Consider the following 27,133-nt stretch of genomic DNA (forward strand, 5'->3'; position numbering starts at 1 on the left):
ATTAATGAATAAGAATAAGGGCATATTTTCCTCTATTGAGATGTTCAAACTTCTTCCACTATCCCTACTCTTAAGGAGTGTTGAGCCACCCTCTGTATATAAATAAGAAAGTGCTATATAAAAGAAAAGAAAAAAAATAGAAAAATATATATCTATATGATTACTAACATGATTTGTCAGATGAAGGATAGGGGGTCTCATCAAGAGCCAGCCTACCATGATCATAAGGAAGCAAGTGAAGTGACATCCCCACTATGGCCACCACACTAGGGAGATGATCCAAGAGGCATATCAGAAAAAAATAAAAATTCCTTGGAACAGGAGGTCTCATCATGAGCCAGCCTGCCCACCTTTCACTCCTTCCTAGTGAATAGCATTGTGATTCATTTGGTTACCAAGCCAGCACAATGGCCTCCATTCTGACATCGCACAACACTTTCCTAGGCATACACAAAGGATTATGGTTCCAAGGGTGAAACAAGCAACTCTGTCAAGGTTATGGACACCTGTGGGCAACAGAGCTCTGTTGATGGTATTGAAGTCATATTTTTCATACACCAATAGTCATTATAAACCCTTCTTCTTATATCTTTATATTGATTTCAAATGAGATTATGTTATATAACCCTTTCGAACCTTTTATACATGAAAATCATTTATAAATCAATCATAATGGTTAAAGTGGATAATGACCGCATAAGAACTTTTACTTACGTCAAGCTGTCCTATCCTCTATTTTTTGCATCATATCACGACATTTCCATATTTATTCGCGATTTCCATCATAAGCATCGATTTCAGTATTCCAATGATTTTTGTAAACATGTCATGGATCTATATGTCATTCCTTTATTTTATTGTACGACTGTAGTCTAGCATGCTGCTCCTTTATTTTCCAGCCGAGGACGGCCTATCACATTTCATGGGGGCGCGGGTGACCTCCATAATACACTGGCATACGTGTCAACTCCTTATTTGGAGGTACTATGATTCCATCAAAACTCGGGAATAGTAAGTTTAATGGTATTGTATTTCCCAATATGAACAGCTTGTTGTTCCATCACCATTTCTATGTTTTTGCTCTGTAAAAATTAACAGTGAGCTAAAGCTTGAACAACTTGCTGTTCCATCGTCATCTCTATGTTTTTGCTCTAGAAAAATTAACAGTGTGCTAAGCTTGAACAAAATGGGAGGCAGATCAATACGCAGTGAACCACAGGTGTTAATGGTCTCCGACGCTACATGCAAAATTTTAGCAAGAAAAGGATGGATTGCCTACCTTGACCGACTATAGCAGTCTAATGAGACGGTGGCCATTGAATTTCTGTAGAATTTGCAGGAAGATCATTCCATGGTGAGGGGGAGGAAAATAACAGTAATAGATGCAATAATTGCTTAAGTATCGAGACTGCCAACTATTGGACTAGTATGGACCCTGAAAAAAATGAGACTTCAAGATGCTATAACCATCTTCTGGGATGAAGGACAGAGCCTTACTGTCAAAGGAAAAGGAATCCTGCCTGCAACCTTGGGAGAACCTTGGGCAGAATTAGCCAGAATTGTTCAAAGCTACATCACTTGCGATGGCAGAAAAGACGTGGTAAGACCGCGCCATCTCAAACTGTTAGCTGTATTAAAACAAAATGTGGTGTGAATTTGCCCGCATACTTAAATTTTTTATTGCATGATGCTGCCCAGAGTATAAGCGAATCTCGTCATGTAGAATCGGTAGTAAGTCATCACGGCTTAATTTGGCTAATAGTCAGTTACAGTCTTGCCCAACAACAGAGTAGTTGGGAAGAATTGATATTCTCAATAGATGGGGGATTGGCCTTACCAGCCCCAAAACGAAAAAGCACTGCTAGCACATCTATTAGACCGCAAAAATGAAGGCAGTCCGCCAGATTGGGGAGAAGCAGAGGAATGTTGGGAAATCCCTAAGGAAACAGTAGCCAGCCATTAGAAATATATGACTTAGAAGACGAGCAACCCCCACAACTTGAAGGAGGGGAAAATGAAGAAGAGGAGCCAGAAGAAGAAACTGAGCACTCCGGCCAGGAAGAAGGGGAGGAAGCAGAACCACCCAGCGAAATCCCATTACAAAACCCTCTACAAGAAGATGAATTGGTCCAAATTTTGGCCAATATGGGTGAGTAAGTCCAGCCCCAGAGCCCACTCAACCCTGATATCGAGGCAAGACAATCATAGGAACACTCTGCTCACAGTAAGAGTGCATCTGAGGAGATGAGTGATGAGGAAGAAGAAGAAGGACAATCACAGGAACACTCTGCTCATAGTAAGAGTGCATCTGAAGAGATGAGTGGTGAGGAAGAGGAAGAAGGACAATCTCAGGAACACTCTGATCACAATAAGAGTGCATCCGAAGAAATGAATGACGAAGAAGAAGTAGAAGCAGAAGCCGACCAGGAAATAGCAGATCAACCCAAGGTTTCCTACCCTAAAAAACCTAATCAGGAGGACGTGAACACTGAAGAAGTGTTCCAAGCAGAAAACATGGAAATAAGCTAGGGCGAGGGTATAATCCCTGAAGAACAAAGCCCAGGCCCAAGCAAAGAAATCGTTGTTCCTTCGAAGAAAACAAATGAAATCAAAAGGCTGTGAAGGGAACAGCAGAGACTGCTAAATGTAATTAAACAACTTAGACAACAAATAAGGGTCCTAAAAATTGGGAAAATCTCAAAACGAATCCCTGTAACAAAGGATGCAGCCAGCCAGGCGAAATCCCATAAAATGAAGACCAAAAGGACTCAAGCCAAACCCATTATCATTCAGGACTGCAAGGAACACCATGCGGCCGTTACAAATGCAGAGGCCCAAACAGAAAGCACACCAGTCTATAATAAGGATGTCCAGACAGAGGCATTTTCCTCTAGCATCACAACCGACCAGACAGTTCATGAGAAGCAAACATAGACTATAGGAACCAGATGTTGCAATAAAGAGATCCAGGTAGATCTCCAGTGTAAAAATGTTTTGATGGATAATGATCTGAGGATAGTGAGACTTCAAAAGGATCTAGCACAAGCCCAACAAATGATAAAAAAGCTCACATAGGAAACCATTCCTTAGAAGAAATATCAGAAGTTACCGCAGCAAGTAAAGAACATCAATGCATCGAAGAGCGATGCCTTTGATAGATGGCGAAGGGTAGAGGAAAAAGTTAAAATGGTAACCAATAGACTAGACATAGTTATGAGTCAAATGGATACCCTATGTTCTTTGTATACTAATGTTCTAGCATGTAGGGCACCTGCCAAAAATTATGCTTTGTTATTTATGGAAAGGTACTTACAATTAAAAATTAAGGCTGTCAAGGCAGGGGTGCCTATAGAATTAAAAACTACTGATGATTTCATAAACTGATGTAAGCATTATGGGCTGAAAGTCTAGCGATTGCTATGTGAGTTTTATTTGCATAATCTTGTGTTGGATGGTGAAACGGAAGAGAACCCTAGCCCTTTTGTGGGTGATATCTAGCTTCAAGCATTCATCTCTTTTGCTATCAACCAGATAAAATGGCATAAAGCCCATAATACCTTTCAGAGACAGGAGAACGGGTTAGATCTGTGGGTAAGGGGTGAACCAAGAAACCCATTACAACTGTGGAATAAGCATAGAAGCTTAATGAGAAAGAAGGGTGTGATCCAAAAATTGGGACCCATTCACACAGCAGTTGTCGAACAAGGGGTAGAATACTTTCTAGCCATCAAATACCTTGCCATGGTAGCAGCTAAACTCCGATACAAGACTTCCAATAGGAATGTTCAGGACTGAGAGCCATTCAATTACGAAAATTTTAAGCTAGTTGCTGATCGACTGGTTACCTATAGTAACCTCATATTGAGAGAAGGCCCGTATTGGTTAGGCCGTAGGTTTCGAAGTCCAATCATCTGGTATCCTGCACCAGGTTATAAGGCCTTGTATAAATTGCCTGAAGGCCAAACAGGGCATATTTTTGAAATTTTAGCTAGAAATCATGGCTTTAGACCACTGCATGAAAATCCTTCTCCAACCTATTCCCTAACTACCTTGCATGTCAATTACAATGTTTTCATGAGGGCATGAAAATGGGTAAGTAGGGGTGTGTGTTGAGCATTGGAAGAGGTATGCATTTACCATTTATTTCTTTATCTTTTCCTTTAAATCATAACTCCTTTACATTCTAAGATGGTGATATGTTAAAGAATTATATTAGAATTAAGGAGATTCATGATTGATCAAAAATGACTAATTATTGTCTTTTTCTACACAGAAAGTGAAGAAAATGGAAAATCACTATTCGAGAGGAAAAGACAAAGCAAAAGCAACTACTGTCCCTTTGATAGGAAACCGCATCCAGATGAGGAAATCAAGATCGGAGCGCATGGACTAGGAAAAGGAAGAGGAAACGCGGCATCAGCGCAAGAGGACAAAATGATAACTGAAGATCAAAGATCGCTGCTTCAATACTTATTCGTATTTTTGATACTTTCACTTGACCATTATAAAAAGGGACAATACTGCTAGCCCAGGGGGCGGATTTTATTGTCAATTTGTAGATTTATTGTTGTACTCTTAACTTTGATCATCGACTCTCTTTAAAAGAGTGATCGCCGTAACTTTGCCATTTATGATTAATATATAACTCAGTTGTTGTTCCATTATCTGATCCTGGAGTAACCGTAGTAGTGCTTCCCTGGTGGCTAAGGGCCCGGCCCTAGTGGATCACTTGCTCCTTGTATCATTATTTTCTAATTACAGTCGTGTGTGGTTTGATTTCCTTTGCATTCTCTTAATTTTCTTTATTCAGTAATCTTTTGTTTCTGAACATTTCATTGAATTAATCTGTTATATCGAAATTGCAATCGAATAGCAAAATTATTATTCTCAACCGAGAATGTTATGTTGTTCCTTCTGAAACATTATTGCATTGTCTAATTTGAATTCTATTGTTCATTTATAGATTGATATTGCCGTTCATTTAAAGATTGATATTGCTATTCATTTAACTACCGTCCACTTACAATTGTGATTGTTGTTCAGTTAAATGTCGTTCCATTATAACTATAATTGTCTTTCCTTTATATCTATGGTTAATGTTCCGCATGCTAGAATAAGATTATTGATTCTATAGTCACTGTGTGTTTACACTTAATTAAGTTTGTTGTTCAATTTTTGTAGATTTACTTCAGTTTTTTGTTCCTTTCTTAGATTGTTGTTCAATTCCTTTATTAGTTCAGATTGCTGTTCAATTCCTTTCTTAGTTAAAGATAGTTGTTCAATTCCTTTCGGTTAAGATTGTTGCTCAATTCATTCCTGTAGATTAAGCTTTGTTGTTTGATCTTTTTAGTTGTTGTTCCTTTTCCGCTAATTGAATTGTTATTTCCAACATTTGCTTGAGTGTGAATAGAAAGATTCACAACTGTAACGAACATTGACTACTGCTATCTAAGTTCTCAGATTGGAGATCTTATCTGTGATTGATTTTCATTTACATCAGTTTACAGGGGAAAGAGTTATCATTACTGCATCCTTGACTGATGATTGTTGTAGTTTCTTGAGTAAATGATTTAGTTACAAAACATTTAGTTTATTTCCATTACAATTAGAGTTTGTTTCTAGCATTCAGTTACTTTTGTAAGCACTATACTGCAAACATTACTCTTGAACAAGTGACCACCTCAGACTGAGTACACTCTTGAGATAAAAAATCGTACCTGGATTGATAACTAATGTAGTGTAAATAGAGGTTAAAAAGACCCATTTTATCAGTTAACAAGTTGGAACAAGGAGGACTTGTTGTTGCATAGGTTTTAATGTAGCTCATAGTGAGTGAGTGAGGAGCTCATGAAGAAAGAAGAAAAGAAGATGGCTCATAATAGTCATAGTAGAGGTTCAGAGAGAAGCGACAATAGAAGATATAAGAAGAAGAATGCCAAGGCAAATGGCAAGAGGATGAGTCAAGAGGAAATTGACAAAGAGATTGTAGAGTTAAAAGAACAACTCGATGCATTAAGAAGGATATTGCAGGAAAGCCAAAGACAAGGTTGGGCCTTGAGGAAAAAGGAAGTGAAGTGGTCTAAGCTACATAGAATACTACAGCAGAGGCAAGTGGAGAACTTGATGGGAAAACTCAAAGAAGTTGAGTTGGAAATGTAAGAGTCCATTTGTGAACCAGAATAGCGAGAAATTCTGGGGGAAAGTGAAGACTACACTGAAGATAAAGAATGGAGATCAAGTGAAGATCTCATGGACTATTGGGATAGTTCAAAACAGCATGAGGAGATGCTGATTGAGGGTGAAGTTCTGAGTGAAGATGAAGACTTGAAGAATGAACCTTTAAGTGAGGGCAAAGGGTCACATGGCTTTAAATTTGACAATTTGTGTATGATTGCAGGTGAAACAGGTAAAGGACAATTCGTTGATATTGTCATAAAGGAGGAAGAAGACAAGCAGAATCTAAATTCTGTTTTGGAAGAAGATGAGATAGAGAGGTCTCATATATAGTTGGAAAAAGATATCAAGCAACGAAGTGAAGGGCTTGAGGAGATTGAAGAGGAGACCATCGAAGAATTTCTGAGTCATAAAGAGAACTTGGAACAGCAAGGAGACATGATGACTGAAGCATCGAGTGAGACCACAAGGTATTATGTTTTTAAAACTGATAGTTTGTGTATAATGGCAGGTATTGGAGGATAAAAGTAGCCTTTTGAAGATATATTTAGAGTAGATGAAGATCTAGAAGTAAAAGGTGACAAAGAAAACTTCTCAGAAGAAGAAGAATTTGACTGCATACAGAAGAAAAAGTCTATGGATGAGTCTATAGAAGCTATCATAGAGATGAGGAATCATGATCTTATTCTGATAAAGAATGAAGGAATATTGTCTCAGAAGGGTAATCAATTGAGTTTGATTAATGTTACTGATGAAAAACAAATGCAGGATAATATTAATGCAGATGGTGAGACAAGGATAGCTCTTGGAGAAGGTAAACAACAAGAGATTAAAGAAAAACTTGAAGAAGAGACTATGTTAGCTGAAAACATAGTAAAGGATCATCAATTCACCATGATGATAGACACAGTGGAAATAGCCATGGAAGCTATTGAGACAGTCAGAAAAAGAGAAGGACGTCTACTGAAGGATGTTAAGGAAGAAGAAGACTATGCAAAAGACTTAGCAAAAGGAGAAAGGACATCTGATGATTTATCAATAACAAAGGAAGGTATGGAGAATTGTGTGAAATTTCCAAAATCTAATCCAATTGAAATTATTGAGTTATATAGAAATTAGACTTTCAAGGAAGGGAGTTGGAAAAATAGAGGATAGATGTTCAAGATATATTGCTGAAAAATGATGACAAAAACATTGTCATGAATGAAAATCATAAGAAAAAGGAGATGGTAATGGAAGTTCAACAATTTGACACTGCAAAAGAAGGAGTTCACTACTGTGAACAAAAGCAGAGAGATATCATTGAAGAAGATGGTGTGGAAGAGAGACTAGTTGACAATCTCATGAGTTCGTTTGAGAATTCAAAACAACATACTGATGAGCTGACAGAGGAGAAAGAAATAGAGCAGCAAACTGAATTGTTCCCAAAGCAAGATAAGGCACAGAAGCCTTATATTTTTATTTTAACAAGTGTTTTGTGAGTGCAGGTTTTGTTGCAGATGCTGGAAGAAATTTTGCACAGATGAGCAGCCAAATAAAAATGAAAGAAGAAATTTTTATGGAAGAATTTAATCCATGGGACAGAGATGCTCAATTGCTGGAGAAAATGCTGGAAAATTATGATTCAGTGAAGATAGAAATAATCATGAAAGAGGGTAAGGATGAAAGGGAGGCAGTAAGTAAAAGTAACCAACAACAGTTTGAAGAGTTAGTGGACAACAAAAAAAACCTGAAACAAAGAGAAAGAGGAAGAAGTAAGGGTAGAATATGGACCAGTCCAAGGATAAACTAGAGACAGAGATTAAAGAAATGTGGCAGCTGATGATGAAATAGGCCATAGGGAGGAAAATGATAGTAGCAAGAGAAATTATCAATCAAAGTATGATCCTGATTGACAAGGAGAAGAACATGGAGCAAAAGGCAACAGAAGTACAACAACAACAAAGGAACAAGACATTTGGGCAGTTACAAAACAAAGTATGGGATCCAGGAAAACAAAGATCAGAAGACACATGATCAGGAGATCATGAATATTTTCTACTTTGGGAGTCTGATGTAGGATCATTCAACCCAAGAGAAAATCATTGTAATTAAGTAAACATAGGGGTCATGTATTTTAAGGAAGTTGGATTCCTAAGTGATGAATTAATGTAATATTTTTCTTTTGATTGCATAGAATAGAAATTAATTAGATAATCGAAGGAAGTTGTAAATTCTCTCAAATAAATGAGAACATGAGTGGTTAATCATGATAAAGAGTTAAAATTCAATTAGGACTCTTAAAGCAGTCTCATGATTCGAGGAATGAGAGAGAGCTTTTAGGAATTAATTGAAATAGAAGTGGACAGAGAACATTTAGGAGTCAGTTTAGTAGATCTAGGACTTGAACAAGAATTAGTTCAACAAAACTTTCTAGGGTAAATGTAAGCCTACGGTCAGAGTGAGGGAGGAGGCCACTAATATTGAAGAACAGGCCTGTGAGAGACGGAGAGTCTTGATATGTATCATTTGTTCATATTTATATATATAATGGATTATTCCATAACTATGTTAGTATGTGAAATGAATGTTTAATGAGAATGATATATGAAGGTGTAGGTTCTGTAACAGGGGTTGCAGTCAGAGTTCTATAGAATGCGCAGAGGAGAGAATGATTCAGAGGAATCATCACGGGTCATTGAATCCAATTGAGGAAATAGAGTGAGGCTCTGGGGTGAAATAATTAAGTGAGATTTCACAGAAGAGTAAAGCTCAGAGGTATTTGAGCAGCGAAAGCAGAAGGCAGAGTTCTGAAGAATTGCACAGAGAAGAAGAAAGAGATAGAGGTTCGTAATGGATCTTTGAATCCATTCAAAGGATAAAGTAAAGTTTAAAAGGATAGTGATCAAAGGAGCATGCGAAGTTAAGCTCAAGTCGGAATGAATTGAGCATCAGAAGAGCGTAAGGCGAAACCTTTGGAAAACCCAGAAACCATAGAAAACCTGAGTCTACACCAAGAAAGTGGGTAAGTGTCTTATCATTCTTGTTCTTTATGTTGATGATCTTATCCTTACTAGTAGTGATCACAACATTATAAACCATGTGAATTTCAGCCTTAAAAAGCAGTTTGAAATGACAGACTTAGGGCACTTGTATTATTTTCTTGGTCTTCAAGTCTTGCAATCCAAGGAAGGTATTTCCCTTTCCCAGTCCAAGTATGCCTGTGATCTTCTACGCCACTTTCACATCGAAGACCATAAGCCATCCCCTTATCCCTTTCAGTCTGGAGGAAAACTTTTAGTCACTTGTACTTCGCCTGAACTTGATGCAACCTTATACCGTCAACTTGTAGGAAAACTTTTGTACCTGACCCATACCCATCCTAACCTTTCCTTTTTTGTTGGCCTTATTGCTCGGTTTATGCAAAACCCACATCAGACCATAAAGAGATTTATTAAGCTGGCATACAATGCTGAAGTCTATGTGTATAAAACCAGGAGGTTGTTCCATATAGATTTCTTCAAGCAAGTCCCCATTCAAAAAGGCAGATTTAATTTGATGGACTTCCCATTTGAAAGAGGCAGCAAGGGAAAGAACAAGGCGAATAGAGTTCATTTTGACAACCGAGGAGAAGTTTTCAGTATAGTCAATGCCTTTAACTTGTCAAAAACCCTTAGAAACAAGACGAACTTTATGTTTATCAACTTTTCCATCTAGTCCATACTTGGTTCTGTAAACCCATTTGCATCTAACAAGTTTTCGTCCCTTTGGAAGAGGGACAAGATCCCATGTATCATTTCCCAATAATGAATGATATTCTTCATTCATAGCTGCGTCCCAATCTGGATGGCCTGAAGCTTCTGCAAAGGTGTTAGGACCATATTCGCTGGAGCTTGAGCTAGTAAAGAAGAGGCTCTATCAAACTGAGAACGTGTACGTCACTGATCTATAGGATCACCTGCAAGAGAACCTGCTGCATCTTGAGTAGCATGGACCCATTTTAGAAGATGAGGAGCTGAAGGAGGATCTTGAGAAGGTGGAGGAGGATTTTCATCCTCGCTGTCATCATCTGAAGAAGAAATATTTTTAGAAGTAGAAGGGATAGAGAGAGGTGGCACATTCATTGAACTAGGCTCATAGGCTAATATATTTTCAGCAAACCTTACATCTCTTCTAATGATAACATTTTTGGACTTAAGTGGAATAAGTCTATATCCTTTGACATCTTCAGAATATCCAACAAAAATACATTTTTCACTCTTAGGTTCTAAAGCTTTATGTTTCTCATCTGGAATATGGGCCCATGCTTCACATCCAAAAACACGAAAGTGACTTACATCTGGTTTAATTGAGGTCCATGCTTCTTCTGGAGTGATATTATTTAAAATCTTAGTAGGAGTGTGATTTACTATGTAATTTGTGCAGTTAATTGCTTTTGCCCAAAAATTAAGACTAAGTCCTTTAGATTGAAGCATATAATTAGCCATTTCCTTTTAGGTGTGATTCTTTCTTTCAACTACACCATTTTGTTGTGGAGTATATGTAACAATATATTGCATTTGAATTCCATGCTCAGTGAAAAAGTTGATGAGCTTTTTGTTAACATATTCTCTGCCATTATCAGATCTTAGCTTAAGAATTTGATGTCCATATTGTTTCTCAACAAAGGCCTTAAAGGCCAAGAACATGTTAAATACTTCACTCTTGAGTTTTAAGAAGTATACCTAAGTGTGTTTGGAGAAATCACCAATCAAAGTTAAGAAATTCATGTCGCCAGAGAATGAAATAACTAGAAGTGGACCACATAAATCACTATGCAAAATCTGTAAAGGGGTTGAGGCGTGCCAAGAGGCACGTTTTTCAAAACTATCCTAATGATGTTTTCCGAGTACACATCCAAAACAAACACCATCTCTGCAAGATACCATAGGAAGACCTGTCACCATATTTTCTTTACATAGATTTTGAAGGGAGCGATAGTTTAGGTGACCAAATCGCTCATGCCAAAGTTTGCTCACTTCATCATTATGAGCAACAAATACCAAGGGATGATTTGATGACCCAAATTTGTTAAACTTATACAACCTTGTAGAATCATCAACAATGCCAGTAGCTAAAATATATCTAGGATCTCTTAGGTCCTTAATTATAACATCATGAGGTGAGAATTCCATGATTTTACCTTCCCCTGAATGAGTTATCTAATATACAGATAGAAGGTTGCAGGATAAGGTTGGAACACATAATACATCATTGAATTGATCACTGTCTAGATGAATAGTTCCAGTCCCTACAACATTAAGAGATCTCTCATTACCAACATATATATTTTTGGTGTTACAATCATTTAAAGAAGAAAACATGGCTTTGCTTTCGGCCATGTGATAAAAATCTCTAGAATCAATGAGCCACTCATGAGAATGAGAAGAAGAAGATAAATTTAGTGCATAACCAGACTGAGATGATTGAAAACCACATGCAAAAAGTGCAATTCCTGAAGATGAAGTTGAATTTGAAGAGTGATCCAAATGGATTTTATGCTTCTTCATTGTTGCTTCCAAGGTTTCCATCTTCTTAAAGCATTTGGATTCTATGTGGCCATCTCGATTACAAAAGTTACAATGTCTATCACTCTTCTTCCCTTTGTTTTTATTTGCCTTATCATTTTTTTGAATTGATTTTTCATTTTGAGACTAAAATTGCTTAGGACCCCTGTTTGGTTTAGGACCATTCTTTTTAGGATACTGCTTCTTAGGATTCTTTGTATTTGGTTGCTACTGGGCAGCTAAGGCTTTCTTAGAAGAGTTTCCAAGATTAAGAAGACCAAGATGTAAGATTTTTTCTTGTTCTCTTATTAAAGAATCACAAAAGGCGTCAAAAGAGGGGGACTTGTAGTCTTGTCCTTGAGAAATAAATGCTTCTCTAGTAGAATGGAAGGTGGAAAAAAACACAGAGTAGGCTGGTCCCAACTTAGTAAGAATCGAATAAATAAGGCTACCATATTCTTTATTAACCTTAACACCTTCCAACAGAAGTCTAAAGGTCTTGAACTTGGACAAAAAATCTTCAATAGAAGAAAAACTATTGGGGTCCAATGTAAGCAACTCATTTTCGAGTTGATGGGCTCTAATTTCATTTTTAATTCCAAAAACTTTAGTGAGTTGTTTCATTGCTTCATTAGGGGTATCATGTTCTGCGATATGGAATCTAAGGTCTAGAGAAATAGACATCCCTATTAACCCACATGCTTGATATTGCTTATTTCCCCATTTGGCTACCTTATCTTCATCTTTAGGTTTAGTTTCTTGGACTGAGACTATCCTGTAAAGACCTTTACTTCTAAGTAAATTCACAATGTAGGACCACCATTGGAAGTAGTTAGTGCTATCAAGAATAACTTGGCATGGACTTTCCATTTTAACATAAACTTAAGTTGTAGATGTTGAAGCTAATTGTTCCAATGGAAAGATCTCGAAAAATTAGGCTGATTAAAAAAATGGCTCTGAAAACGGCTTCCAGATGAACAAGTTATGGCTTTTTGAAGAAAGGTTGTTGAAGATTTCGATGAAGTGCGTGAATGTGCGGAAGTGAATGATAAGTTATATTTAAAAAAAATCTTCCCTCCCCCCTTTCTAAACTTAATCTAATTAGATCACTTTAAAAAATATTTTATGTGACCCACTTTTATAAATAAGTGAAAGTCACTTTTACAATGGTACTTTATGATCTACTCACTAAATTGTAACTTAAATAAAAGATAAAGAGACTTTAGAATTATAAGTGACTCATTTTTTATAATGGGTGAGAACACTTTTACGTAAAGTAACTTTAAAACATAAGTTACATGTGCTTTTTGAAAAAGTAACTCAACAAAAAGAAAAAAGAAAGACTTGAACCCAAGACCTCTATTCTCATAAAGTAACTTTAGACCAAGTGAGCTAGTTTAAAAGGTTAGTAATTTTTGGAAAAGAGGAAGCAGTTTTTTTTTTTTAGCCACTGAAACTTTGGGGTGCGCGCTTACTTGAAAAAGATATTTTTGCTTTCAAATCTTAAAAATGATGTAGTTATGGCTACCAGAAACCTTTTTGCGTGAAATAAAAGTCGTTCAGATGCTCATAACATAATAGAGTAGTCCTCTCGACCCGAAAGTGGTAAAAAATAGTAGATATAGGAAACGACAGTCGGATGCAGTTGTACCGACTTCCGATTTGCATCACCAATGGATGCAACCCTCAAATAGCTCTGATACCATGTAGAAATTTACAGGGTAAGTTCCTAAGATAGAACACCAAAGGAAACCACTCACAAACAGATCACAGGTCAATATACCAGTTTTCTTGACGTGGTTAAAACCCTCAAAGAGGGAAATAGTCCATGACCTAAGCCAACGTGGCTACTTCAGGAAATTTATTAATAAAATAAAGAAAATTTACATAAGCTTCTCTCATGAACGGTCACCATACAAATAACCCTCCATGCTCTTTAAATAGAGATCATAGACCAATCGGGTGTTAAGCCACAGATCAAGTGTCAATAATACCGAGGAGAGAATGAACCGTCGGATCACTTCATGTCTAGAACATATCGTGACCGTTAGATTGTAAGTTACAAATGTACATAGTAAAGAAACACACTTTGCCTAACTCTACACTAGACCAAGTTATACTTAACTATTTCCTATGTGTCAAAATATCCTAACGCCTTAAATGGCAGTCACACTGTGAATCTCAAGTGTGACCTGTGGTATGGCATAATTGTAGTTCTTTCACAACATAAGTTGCATCTCCAGGGAGTGATGTTAAGGAGTCAATTATGCAATTTATGACTTGCTGGAATGGATAACCGTGATTACACTCGAGAGTGGGGTTGCATAGTTTCCGAAGATCATAGGTTGCATAAACTATTGGATTTTCAACTACGGCCTTCTGAACCTGCAATTTAGTACCATGGTCTAGGAGGTGCAGGTAGATGAGATCTCCAAAAAATACGACTTAATGAGGTTGCACAATCATGTTATATATAGGTCACATCTCTTGATTTCTTCCTTAAGGCACATTTCCAACTTTGGAGCTAGTTGCAGGTAAGAAATGTGACTTGGGAGGAGGTCATGTGATTTCAAACCTAGTCACCTAGGTCACGTTTTTTGGGCATCCTCCTCTTATTCAAACACCATATGGTACCAAATCAAAGTGACCAGGATGCATAAGAATGCCATAAATTGCTTCATGATGAATTGTAACTCTTCAGAACTAGAACTCTCTTTGTGATTTGTAGCCCATCGAACTCAGTTAGTGAGGTAGAAAAAATATTTCCTCCAATATCATCAGCTTCATCAAAGGATATTATACTGAGGCCGCTAAGCATGCTCTTATGAAAAGTCTCACATAGTTGATATTTTTCTTTTCAATCACATATAGAGTAAAGTTCCATCCCAACATTTCCAGTAAGTATGTTGACCATCATGCATAAGACATGAATACCTTTACAGTAATTTCATAAGCATTTCCACTGCCATAAATTCAAGCATGATGTTGTACCAATATACCAGGATTTTGAAGATCCAGTTGCACTAACAATGGTTATGATGCTATCAATATATGTCATTATTACTCTTCTTATATTTCCTTGGAATGCTCTCGGTGCCTTTTTTTTGTCACTCTCATGCGTGCTTCATACAGGTGTATTTGTAAAATTCTACCTTGTGCCCAAACGGTGGTGGTATTACCCTTTTACTCTCGAAACAACTGTATAATTATCACCACCAAGATTCCCATGCATTTTACAATGCTTTGATTCATTAACAATATATACTTTTGTCCTCGACGTTGTGTTGCACATCCTTACCTTTGAATCCATAGTGGATCTTTCGTCATCTTGTATTATTATGCGCATCTTCTGAATGCAACCCTTTGACAACTTTAGTGCATTTCTATTAACGTACTCCACACTTTACTATTCTTTGAAGTTCACACCTTATTAATATTATCAACTATATATATATATATATATATATATATATATATATATATATATATATATATATATATATATATATATAAGGTGAGCTCACTTGATCCTTTTGTGAAGTATTTATTTATAAGTCATTACCACTATCGCCTTTACATCTCTAGGTGTGTGCTTCTACACATGCAAAGTTGCATTATTATACCCTCATGCATGGAGATACGCTTTTATCACATTGTATGTCAACAAGACTGTCGTTGTATGGGTTTTGTAGGTTGTGAGTGGAACCATTTCTTAGTTGTCGCATGGGTTGGATTTCTTAGCATATGGGTGCTATTGTTACACTAATGTTATATCCCTCCAACACGTCATTCAAAGACCTTTTGGGGCTAGTGGGTGTTCTTAGCACAATAACGTATGTGGCATTATGTGTTTTAATGTAGTTGTTTGCAACCCTGCATAACCCAATGTATCAATAGGTTAGTTTTATGATTTAAAAATAAACCTAGGATATGTAAAAGAGGAAAAAAGCTCCAAGGAATTAATCTCTCATGCATGATGGGATTGATACTCAAGCATGTGAATAGCCTTGATAATTATGTAGTGCGCCTCTTGACATGAAGCCATAATATCCAATGCATATTGAAATACATTCTAAAGGTCGTGATTAGACTGAAAATGATTAAAAATTTGGTTATGATGACTTAGGGTTTCAAGCGTGTGTGAGAATGACAACATTTTCCCAAAAGCTAATGCATTTGAAGGCACAAGGACACATGTGGAATATCTCCAACGTTACAAATATATGCTCATCCCTTGCCAAAGCATGTTGATGGGAAAATAATGTTTAATAACACATTATAAAAATTTCAACTTGATCAAATATTAATAAGTTTGAAAGGGATGAGGACCAATGCAAGGTGAGGTTATTTACATGAGGTACTCCTGTAAACCCTAATGCATCAATGTGATCAAACTTGGAGATAAATATAGGAGAACAAGTATAGCATAAAACTCTTAAGTTCGAGAATAGGAAGGGTTTGATAGGAATGGGTCAAGGGGGTTTGACCAATTGAAATCCACATCATAACATTAATGGCTTGAAGAAAGTAGAGGGGGACCCGAAATTTTGGGATATCCATAAAAAGTTTGGGTGTTGTTGGAGCGACTATAACACTATGTAAGGTAAATTTATTGGTATTCTCGAATTGATAGTTAATGTTGTAAATTAAGCACTAACATTTTATGCCCCCCTTTTCTCCTAAATTTTGAAATCTTTATTACAATTTCCATAATTGTTTGTTTGATTTGGGTGCATTTGCAAATGTAATTCCATTATCTGTTGTAAATAAAATCAATGTTAAATGGGATAAAACAGATGCATGAATCATACAACTAGACAAATCACTAGTCCATGAAATTGGTGAACTCAACAATGTTATTAATAATTTCTCATCAGACCATAGAGTACAACAATGCATTAACACTGTTATTGCAGACATTCCCAAAGTGTACGATTTAATTTTGAGCATAGAATGACCCAGTAAGCTATAAGGATATTTTTCAATAGACTGGACACACTTATGTCTTCCTTATAAGGGTAGACACAATTAAATTTGAGTGGAAAGCAAGGCCTACATGAATTATACCATGACATCGCATGAGGGTCATATGAGCCAATTGGCTTTGGAGACATTATTTTGGAAAAAAAATTAGACGTTGATCACATGTGTTATCAAGTGCAACCATCAACCATTCCATCAGATACACCATTGGATCTACTTCCTTGTAGTCCAACTAGTGCATATGAATCTTGTAATATAGATTTACATAGTAGTAGTATAGGAAATAGCTTAATAGCTACTAATTTTTAGACTTGGTATTTTTATGGTTCTAAGACTCAAGATGGCTCAGGAGTTGGTTGTGTTCTCATATACCTACAATTTGACTGACCCCGGGGCATGAAATCTACCTCCCGAAAGTGGGTGAAATTGTGGCCTCGTTAAATTTCCCAATATCCCTTATTTTCGAAATATTTGAAAAATGCCACTATTTTCATAAAAAAATATTAAATAGGTGGCAGGCCATGACCCTTGCCACCTCTGTCAGATCCCAAAACTATAATTAAAAACAAATTTTAACTATTAAAGGGCCAATGGGCCACGACCCCCGCCGGCTCAACTACACCATATAACAAATATATTTAAACAGACCGGCGGACATGACCCCGCCAGACCCAACCACATTAAATGAAATACCTTTGGGCTGCGGGCGGGCCAACTCCGGGGGACCCAGCCCATGCCCCACCACACTAAAACATGTGCCATGTATGAACCAAGGGTGGCGAGGCTTGAGCCCACTCATCCGGTGTGGTCAGCCCGCCTCCCGGGCACCCTCACACGCAACCCATTTAATACAACGTGCCATAACGGCTCAACCAAACCGTGCCCCATTTGAAACATATAACGGTTACCCATAAATGCATGCCATTTTAAATACAACCAAAAACAAAACAAAATGCACCAGGTTTGGCATAGGTAGGATTTGATCCCCCGACCCCATGATTTTCATTCCTAATTTTTACCATTAGGCCAACGACCTATTCCTTGGTTTATCTACCTAATGTAAAATACTTAAGCTCAATTCATTTCCACATTGAGGAGGGGGAGAATAGAAGTGCCAAACAGAGGAACTGAACCCTGTTATGCAGAGTAGAACAGAGGCCAAGGAGAGTGCAAAAATATAGGCACATTTCTTTAATTGTTTTGCAGGTGGAACCATGATTCTAGAAAAAGCACAGGCGGAACCATGATTGAGCCAAATTTCCAGGAGGGCAAAATTCTTGCAGTGTCCAAATTGGACAAATTTTATGACGATCTTACACCTCTCAACGACACGAATTTGATGGCGCAGTCAAAGTTTTGATCTGAGCAGCAGATTTTCAGACGACTCGGAGGAGGGAATCTTTGAGGAATCTAGGGGGAATCTAAAAGATTCCTTAAGCCCCAGATTTTCACTTTCTCAGAATTCAGAATTTTTATAGTCGATTTTCCACTATTTGATGCCACAAATCTGATGGTGCTTTCACATTTTCCGTTTGATCATTTCATATTTTTGCCACTTTTCACATCCTTTTCTTTAGATGGCCCCAGGATGTGAGGTATATGCAGTGTGTTCATGTACTTATTTTTTCTATGATATGCATTGTGCTACACAGATCCCTGTTTGATGTTTGATGTGGGATCTTGTTTTCTTACTTGTTTCATGATTCTTGCTTGATGTGATGCATAATCATCTGTGAGATGTACTTATTGTCATTTTGTTGTTGAGATCCCTTTGTCGTCATGTTGATGGGATACTCATATTGTCGCCATGTATTTCTAAATTGAGATCCCTTTGATGCCATGTTGGCAGGATGCTCATTATTGCCATTTGTGAAATTATGTCATACTGATAGGAGTCCTTTTTGAATGAGAGTTCCTGCAGCAAAACATCTCTTGGAGCCACTCCTGCATGAGGGCATATTCCTTATATGATAGAGAAAACACATGCATGTACATCAGCACTTAATGCAGTGGCCTACACCATCTTGACACTGGGGCCCGAAGACGTAGTCCCTCCTAGACGAACTCTGTTATCAACATCTTGTGTATTATGTTGCTGATTCTTGTCACGTTCCTTTTTCATCACATCATGCGTATATGTTCACTTATTCTATTTTAAATGCAATTATAACAACATCATCATAGAAAATTTTAGGGGCGAATGTTCGCCCTTTGGCAAAATTAAGGGGTTTTAAATTTTTAGTGGGCGAATATTTTGTATCATAGTACATTTTTACAAATCACCTCAAATAGCCCACCTTATTTTAAGGGAGATGGTAAAAAAGGTAAATTTAGCCCTTGAAATTAGAAGTTACAACCTTCCATTCACCCATTTTCAAGAATAGGCTTTATTTAACTGAATCCTATGGGCCAAAGGCCCAAATACCATATTTATAAAAGAGGTATGGTAAATTAATAAAAATATAAATAAATGAGAGGTATGGTAAATAAATAAAACATTTTTTATATTTACTCCATAAGTCACCTTATATACATGCAAGGGTGTAAACAAATAAAAATATAAGTAAAGTGGAGGTATGGTAAATAAGTAAAACGTCTTTTTATACTTACTCAAAAGGTATGGTAAATAAATATAAATATAAATAAACTAGATGCATGGTAAATAAATAAAACCTCTTTTTATATAGTCCATAACCCTCATTCTATTTATGAAGGCTCAAGAAAGAGGTTTTATTTAAGTGAATCCTATGGGCCAAATACCATATTTGTAAAAGAGGTATGGTAAATTAATAAAAATATAAATAAACAAGAGGTATGGTAAACGAATAAAACATTTTTTTATATTTACTCCATAAGTCACCTTATATTTACGAACACTCAAAAAATGTGTTATATTTAGGTGAAACCTATGGGCAAAATACTATGGGACAAATACCATAGACTAGATTGTTATTAATACCATGCAAAAAAACATTATTAACCCTAATATTAGTATTAATAAAAATAAAAATGGCACATGGTATTGACCCATGGTATTCACCAAAATGGCACATGGTATTGACCCATGGTATTCACCTGGAATGTAGCCTATTTAAATGGGGGAATTAAACCAACATAGATCCATCTTCACTCTGGATCTACTAACCCCCGAGAGGTATCAAATATCGTGATATGCAAACTAGCATAGAGTGAAAAAATATTTGATCCGATGAAGAGTAAAAATGGATGTTGTAATTTAATGTATGTTAAACATTTTAGCTTGGTTAAAATAAAAAATAAAATAAAAATCAACTATTAATTTTATTAATTTTTATAAATTACTAATAGTAATTTTTAAGCTCCAAGTTTATGATAACCCATGGTATTGACCCATGGTAATACCATGGTATTCATGTGAGCATAGACTATTAGGGGAAATTCTATCATCTTAGATCCATCTTAATTCTGGGTCTACCAAGTGCTCAGAGGGATAAATAGATTTCATCCCCCTAAGAGCGGTAGATGTGGAGTTAAGATGGATATAGGTTGGTTTTTATGATAATGAAGATATTAAATAGACATAGGAAATTATATTGTAAATTTTTTTTAAGGTGAATGGTTAAAGCATAAACATTGGACAAGTATATTTGTATACTTCTGTTTTAAACTGAAACAAATCCAGGGCTAAAAGGAATGGATTGATTGCACTAGTCATCCTTCTATAACTTTCCAACATATGTTGGAGTAAACATATTGTAATTTGGGTAATTTTTCTAATTGCAAATAGGAACATACTTGTGTATTGGCAAGGTGGTTACGAGGTCCCTAGAAGTGATGAATTTGAAATTTTTCTTGGTTTTATATATAGTATTAGGTTTTTTTTCATGCTTTCTGTGAATGGCACGAGTGAATTTTATCCTACACCCACTAGGTTATCGATATGTAATTTTGGTAATTTTGATTTCAAAAGATATTTTAAAGAAATGCAATGATTTCATTTGTGTATTCAATAAACACAAGATTTTACAATTGAGTAAAATATTTGCCATGCTTGGTGAGAGATTCGCCAAAAAATTATATATACATATCATATTATTGATAAAATTGCCTTCCATTTTTCCTATATACCATGGAGATTCGCCCATTTATTATACATGTAAATTTGGGGGGGTTCTTAAAAATTTCCCTGAACATCATGAAAGTAAAAGATCTTGGTTAAATCTGGGAGTTGAGTCAACTTGGATCAAGTTAGGTATCAGAGCAGTCTTTGCGTGGATGTAAATTGCAAGCGTGAACAATGGAATGTGAAGTGATAGAGGATGAAAAAGTGATTTACGAGACCATGCTCAAAATTTCCAAAGGGGTGGAAATAATGTATGAAGCTCTACAAAAAGAGACAGAGGAAAAGGAGCGATTACAACTTCAGTTGCGAGCCACGGAAGAGGCCTTGGAAGAACTGAATCACAACCACCAGAATCTTCAAACAGAGAACACTGAATTGAAGATGCTTCTACACAAAGAGAAAGAGGAAAAATAGAGTTTGCTATGAAAACTGCAAGCTAAGGACGAGGCCTTGGAAAAGTTGCAGCATGACCCTTGTGAGGTAAAAAGTAGTTCTCCATCTTCATGTATGTTTCTTGATGATGATTTCGCTGTTTTTGCGAATCATACCACAGGAATTGGCTCCAAACTCTTAAAGAAAATGGGATATGAAGGAAAAGGCTTGGGCATTAATGTCCAAGGCATTATCAACCCCATTGAAGTAGAGAAATTACCTCGTCAGGCAGGAATTGGGTATGTCAGAACGGAAGTTGGGGAATGTGCCAAGACAGACAGCGAACCACCAACAACAGATGATGAGCAAACCTCATCAGTTCTTTCCAATTCAACAGGGAAGGTAAAGGATGTCGATTTCCTTTCAGTTTCGTATTCACATAGTATGATTTCTATTGGAGATTTGGAGATCCCAATTATAGGGACAAACATGAGGCTCCTTACCAGGATGAGGTACAAGGAGGAAAAAGAACTTGGTGTTAATAACCAAGGCATAACTCAACCATTGGAGGTTGAGCAGAGACCACGATTTGGAGGCTTGGGATACACCAAAGGAGAATGATCGAAGGTGTCAGATTCTTCCGAGACATCGTCGAAATCATCAAGGAAAGAGAATGATGGGAACACATCCCCATCATCCCATGGTAGTGCTCGTTGCAGGGAAAGGGTTAAGGCAAGCTATCATCGCCATAATGACACCAAATACGACAAGGAAAGGTATAACCAGTTTTGATATTCGAATGTTCATTTTTACTATAATCATGTGGTTATAGATGAATGTAAAACATGGCATCGAAAAACATGTACCTTTTGTGGATTACATAACCATACAATTTCCAAGTGTTGGAAAAGAATAGCAGCACACAAAAGGAGGAGGCATGAAAGATCCTCTCAATAGAAGGTGAAGAAACATGTTAAGCAGATCTGGAGGAAGAAGATGTATTGCAGTCATTGCAATAGAGGTGGCCATCAAAGAGCCACATGTTGGAGGCTCCATCCAGAGCAGTGCCTTAAAGACAAAGTGTCAGTGCATGAACCAGATGAAGCAGTTATTCGACACGAAAAACCGCCACAAGGAAGCAATCCCATTCGCATTGATAAGTGAAAAATGGTTTCTAGATATGTTAGCTTGTCATGGTCATGCTTTTGTAAATCATTTGTTGCATTTTAAGATGTAAAAGTGATGATGTGTTTTCCATCACATTTTAAGCAACAATGATGTCTGGTCGTATTTTGTGTTTCATGATAAACTATGAAAGTAATGTCATGTTTCCATCACTTGTCAAAACAACAATAATGATCGACCTTATTTTTGTAAATCATGTGTTGCAGTGATGATGTTTTTTTCATCACTTGTTGAAGCAACACTGATATGTTGGCCTTGTTTTCGTCGTTGGGGTATTGTTTCCATGTTGATGTAAACTTGACCACTGAGTATGTGTTATAAACTCGTGGCAAGTATGGGATGCTTGGGTCATTAGTTGGTCATGTAAGACAAGCATGGAATTTGCAAAACAATGTACTACAAGTTGCAGAGGTTGCAGGTGTTGGCTCATCGCTTAAAGCTTCGAAGAACAAAGGTGAAGGAGATGGAAGCAAGACCTTTTCAGGACGCTTGTGATGCAGACAAGGTACAAAGAAGTTGCAGATTATTTTTCATGCTTTTGGAGGACCAAAAGCTCCTCAGTGAGGATGATTGATCCAGGTGGCTCCAAAGAGACACACACGACAAAGAGGGCTTATGGAAGCTCAAATATCGAAGTGATCAGAATGCTTTCAAAACAGAAACAGAGTGTAAATCTTATCATCCTGATCATAACGATGCGAATGGTTCATCAATCCGAGCTCGTATGAGGGAGAACGAGCCAGTCAAAGTTGGGCTGTGGGCCAGGTTTTAAGTGTCCTAAAATTTGACCAACCACGGGGCATGAAATCTAGCTCTCAAAAGTGGGCGAAATTGTGGCCTCGTTAAATTGCCCAATATCCCTTATTTTTGAAAGATTTGAAAAACACCCCTATTTTCATTAAAAAAAATATTAAATAGGTGGTAGGCAATGACCCCCACCACCTCCGTCAAATCCAAAAACTATAATTAAAAACAAATTTTAATTATTAAAGGGCCGACGGGCCATGACCCCCGTCGGCCCAACCACACCATATAACAATATATTTAAATGGGCTGGTGGCCATGACACCGCTAGACCCAACCACATTAAATGAAATACCTTTGGGCTGTGGGTGGGCCACCTTCGGTGGACCCGGCCCACGCCTCACCACACTAAAACATGTGCCGTGTATGAACCGAGGGTGGCAGGGCTTGAACCCACCTAGCCGGTGTGGCCGACCCGCCTCTCGGGCACCCTCACACACAACCCATTTAATACAACATGCCATAATGGCTCAAACAAACTACACCACATTTGAAACATGTAACGGTTACCCATAAATGTGCGCCATTTTAAATATAGTGAAAAACAAAACGAAATGTGTCAGGTTTGGCATGGACAGGATTTCATCCCCTAACCCCATGCTTTTCATTCCTAATTTTTACCATTAGGCCAATGACCTATTCCTTGGTTTATTCGCCCAATGTAAAATACTTAAGCTTAGTTCATTTCCATAGTGAGGAGGGGGAGAATGGAAGAGCCAAACAGAGGAACAGAACCCCGTTATGAGACTGGAATGGAGGACAAGGAGAGCATGGAAACTGAGGCACATTTATTTAATTGTTTTGCAGGTGGAACCATGATTTTGGAAAAAGCACAGGCGAAACCATGATTGAGCCAAATTTCCAAGAGGGCGAAATTTTTGTAGTGTCCAAATTGGACAAATTTTATGTCAATCTTACACCTCTTAGTGACACGAATCTGATGGCACAGTCATAATTTTGATCTGAGCAGCATATTTTCAGACGACATGGAGGAGGGAATCTTTAAGGAATCTAGCGGGAATCTAAAAGATTCCTTAAGCCCCAAATTTTCACTTTATCAGAATTCAGAAATTTTACAGTCAATTTTGCACTATTCGACGCCACAAATTTGATGGTGCATTTAGATTTTCCATTTGATCATTTCATCATTTTTCCACTTTTCAAAGTGGAGTGTAGGTGTCAACATTCAATGTGTGAGCAATCATTCCATGAGATTCAACACCACAAGATTGATGGTACAACCAGCTTTAGCAGTTTGACATCCTTTTCTTTAGATGGCCCCAGGATGTGAGGTACATGCAGTGTGTTCATGTACTTCTTTTTTCTATGAGATGCATTGTGCTGCACATATCCCTGTTTGATGTTTGATGTTGGATCTTGTTTTCTTACTTGTTTCATGATTCCCGCTTGATGTGATGCGGAATCATCTGTGAGATGTACTTCTTGTCATGTTGTTCTTGAGATCCCTTTTTCGTCATGTTGACGAGATACTCATGTTGTCGCCATATATGTCTGAATTGAGATCCCTTTGATGCCATGTTGGCGGGATTCTCATTATTGTCATATGTGAAATTATGTCATACTGATAGGAGTCCTTTTTGAATGAGAGTTCCTACAGTGGAACATCTCTTGGATCCACTCCTGCATGAGGGCATATTCCTTGTATGATAGAGAAAACACATGCATGTACATCATCACTTAATGCAGTGGCCTACACCATCTTGACAATGGGGCCTAGAGACGTAGTCCCTCCTAGACAAACTCCTTTATCAATGTCTTGTGTATTATGTTGTTGATTCTTGTCATGTTCCTTTTTCATTACAACATGTATAAATGTTCACTTATGCTATTTTAAATGCAATTCTAACAACATCTTGGAAGTAAAATATCTTGGTTAAATCCGGGAGTTGAGTCAACTCAGATCAGTGTTGTTCTCCACAAGAACGCAAATCTTTTATTTTTCTTTTCAAACAGTACTGTGATGTGTTTGCATGGATATATAATGATTTAAATATGTGATACACATATTATCTATCATGTCATTCATTTTAAAGATGGGGTGAAATCATCTCAAAAAAAGTTGAGAAAAGTTCATCCAATGCTTAAGGCCATATTCCAAAAGGAGTTAAGGAAGTTGTTGGATGCCCGAATCATCCTCAAAGTGAGACATTCTACTTAGGTTTCCAATTTTTTTCCCTTTTATTAAAAAGTCCAGTGAGATACACCTGTGTCAATTTCTGTAACCTCAATCAGGCATCAGATAAAGATAACTACCATGTTGCATCTATGGAGCAAATACTCAAAATTGTATATGGGTCAGAGACATTATCGTTACTATATGGATTCTTTGAATATAATCAGGTGCTAGTAGTAGAACCGGATCACCTAAAAAACACCTTTAGGACAAAGTCGGTGGCCTTTTTCCTTTCATCATATGCCATTTGAGCTTATTAATTTCGGTCCTACATCTCCAATATCTATGGACATCATATTCTGTGGTTTATTTGGACAAAATATAGTAGTCTATTCAGATGATGTAACAATATTTTCGAAGGGAAGATCAGACCATATGTGTCACCTAAAGCAGATATTTGAGTGATGTCACAAGTATGGGATTTCTTTGAATCCAAAAAATAGCATCTTTTGTGTGTCAAAAGGTACTCTCTTGGGACACATCATTTCTAAGAGCGAAATTAAGGTTGAGCCAGAAAGGGTCAAGACTATAGCTCAAATCCCTTTTCTTGTGAACAAGAAAGCTATGCAATCTTTCCTGGAGAAGATTAATTTCTTGCGTAATTTCATCTTCAATTATGCACAAACTGTCAAGCCACTACAAGATATGATAAACAAAGATTTTGTCTTCAAATGAGACAAAAGGGATAAATATGTGTTCGCTCATATCAAGCAAGATACCACCAATTCTCTTGCATTATATAACCATATTATGGAAAGTATTTCCTATTACATAATTTAGCTTCTAATGCATCTATCACATTCATATTAACACAAAAGGAAAGTGAAAGAAATGAACAACCTATTTATTTTATGAGTGTTGGTTTCCAAGGGTCAGAGTTGAATTACCCCGCCATTGATAAACAAGCCTATGCATCATATAAGGCAATTAAAAATTTGAATCCCTATATCCTCAAATCTCACATGATTATATATGTGCATCATCTAGCAGTTACAATGCTTTCTTTGCAACAAGAGCTTGATGAGAAGAGGGAAAACTAGATGACTTGTTTACAAGAATATGATTTCTAGTTCAAACCAGTTCAATTATTAAGGGACACAGTCTCTGTCGACTTACAGAAAAAGCAAGGTAATCTCTATAAGAAAATCTCTCAGGACGGGAACAAGAAATAGAGTTGTACAATGTTGAGAAGTTTCCCTCGACAAGTTCAACCACATCTTGGTGTTCCAATATACGAAAATATATAGAGCATGTCACCTTACCCCCTCATTTATCAAATAAATAGAAGAGGGAAATTTGTCTTAAATCTCTATCATACTAGCTTGTACATGGGGAGATTTTCCAGAAGCACCATAATGGTATCATGCTAAGATGCCTAGAGCCTCATGAAACAGAAAGGGTATTAAATGATTTACACGATGGAATAGAAGGTGGATACTTTGCGAGCTATCCAAATGACATAAAGTAATGAGGGTTGGTTATTATTGGCCTACTTTATTTAAGGATTACCATGCTTATGCCCAAAAGTGCCCAAATTTTCAAAGATGTGTTAGTCGAGATCATAAGTTGGCCACCCCGCTATTGTCAATAGCAGTAGAGGAACATTTCCAAAAGTGGGGACTAGATGTTATTCGTGAGATATTTTCAGATTCATTGAAGTAACATTGATACATTTTAACATAAATAGATTATTTTACTGGGTGGGCTGAAGCAATTACTTCAAGGCAAGTTAATGATCAGGAAGTCATACAATTTTTGAAGCATAATATCATAACCAAGTTTGGCATTCCAAAA

The sequence above is a fragment of the Pinus tabuliformis genome, chromosome 6 (assembly GCF_031772625.1).
Source record: "Pinus tabuliformis cultivar Carrire ecotype Pingquan chromosome 6, CPIR1, whole genome shotgun sequence".
NCBI lineage: Eukaryota > Viridiplantae > Streptophyta > Pinopsida > Pinales > Pinaceae > Pinus > Pinus tabuliformis.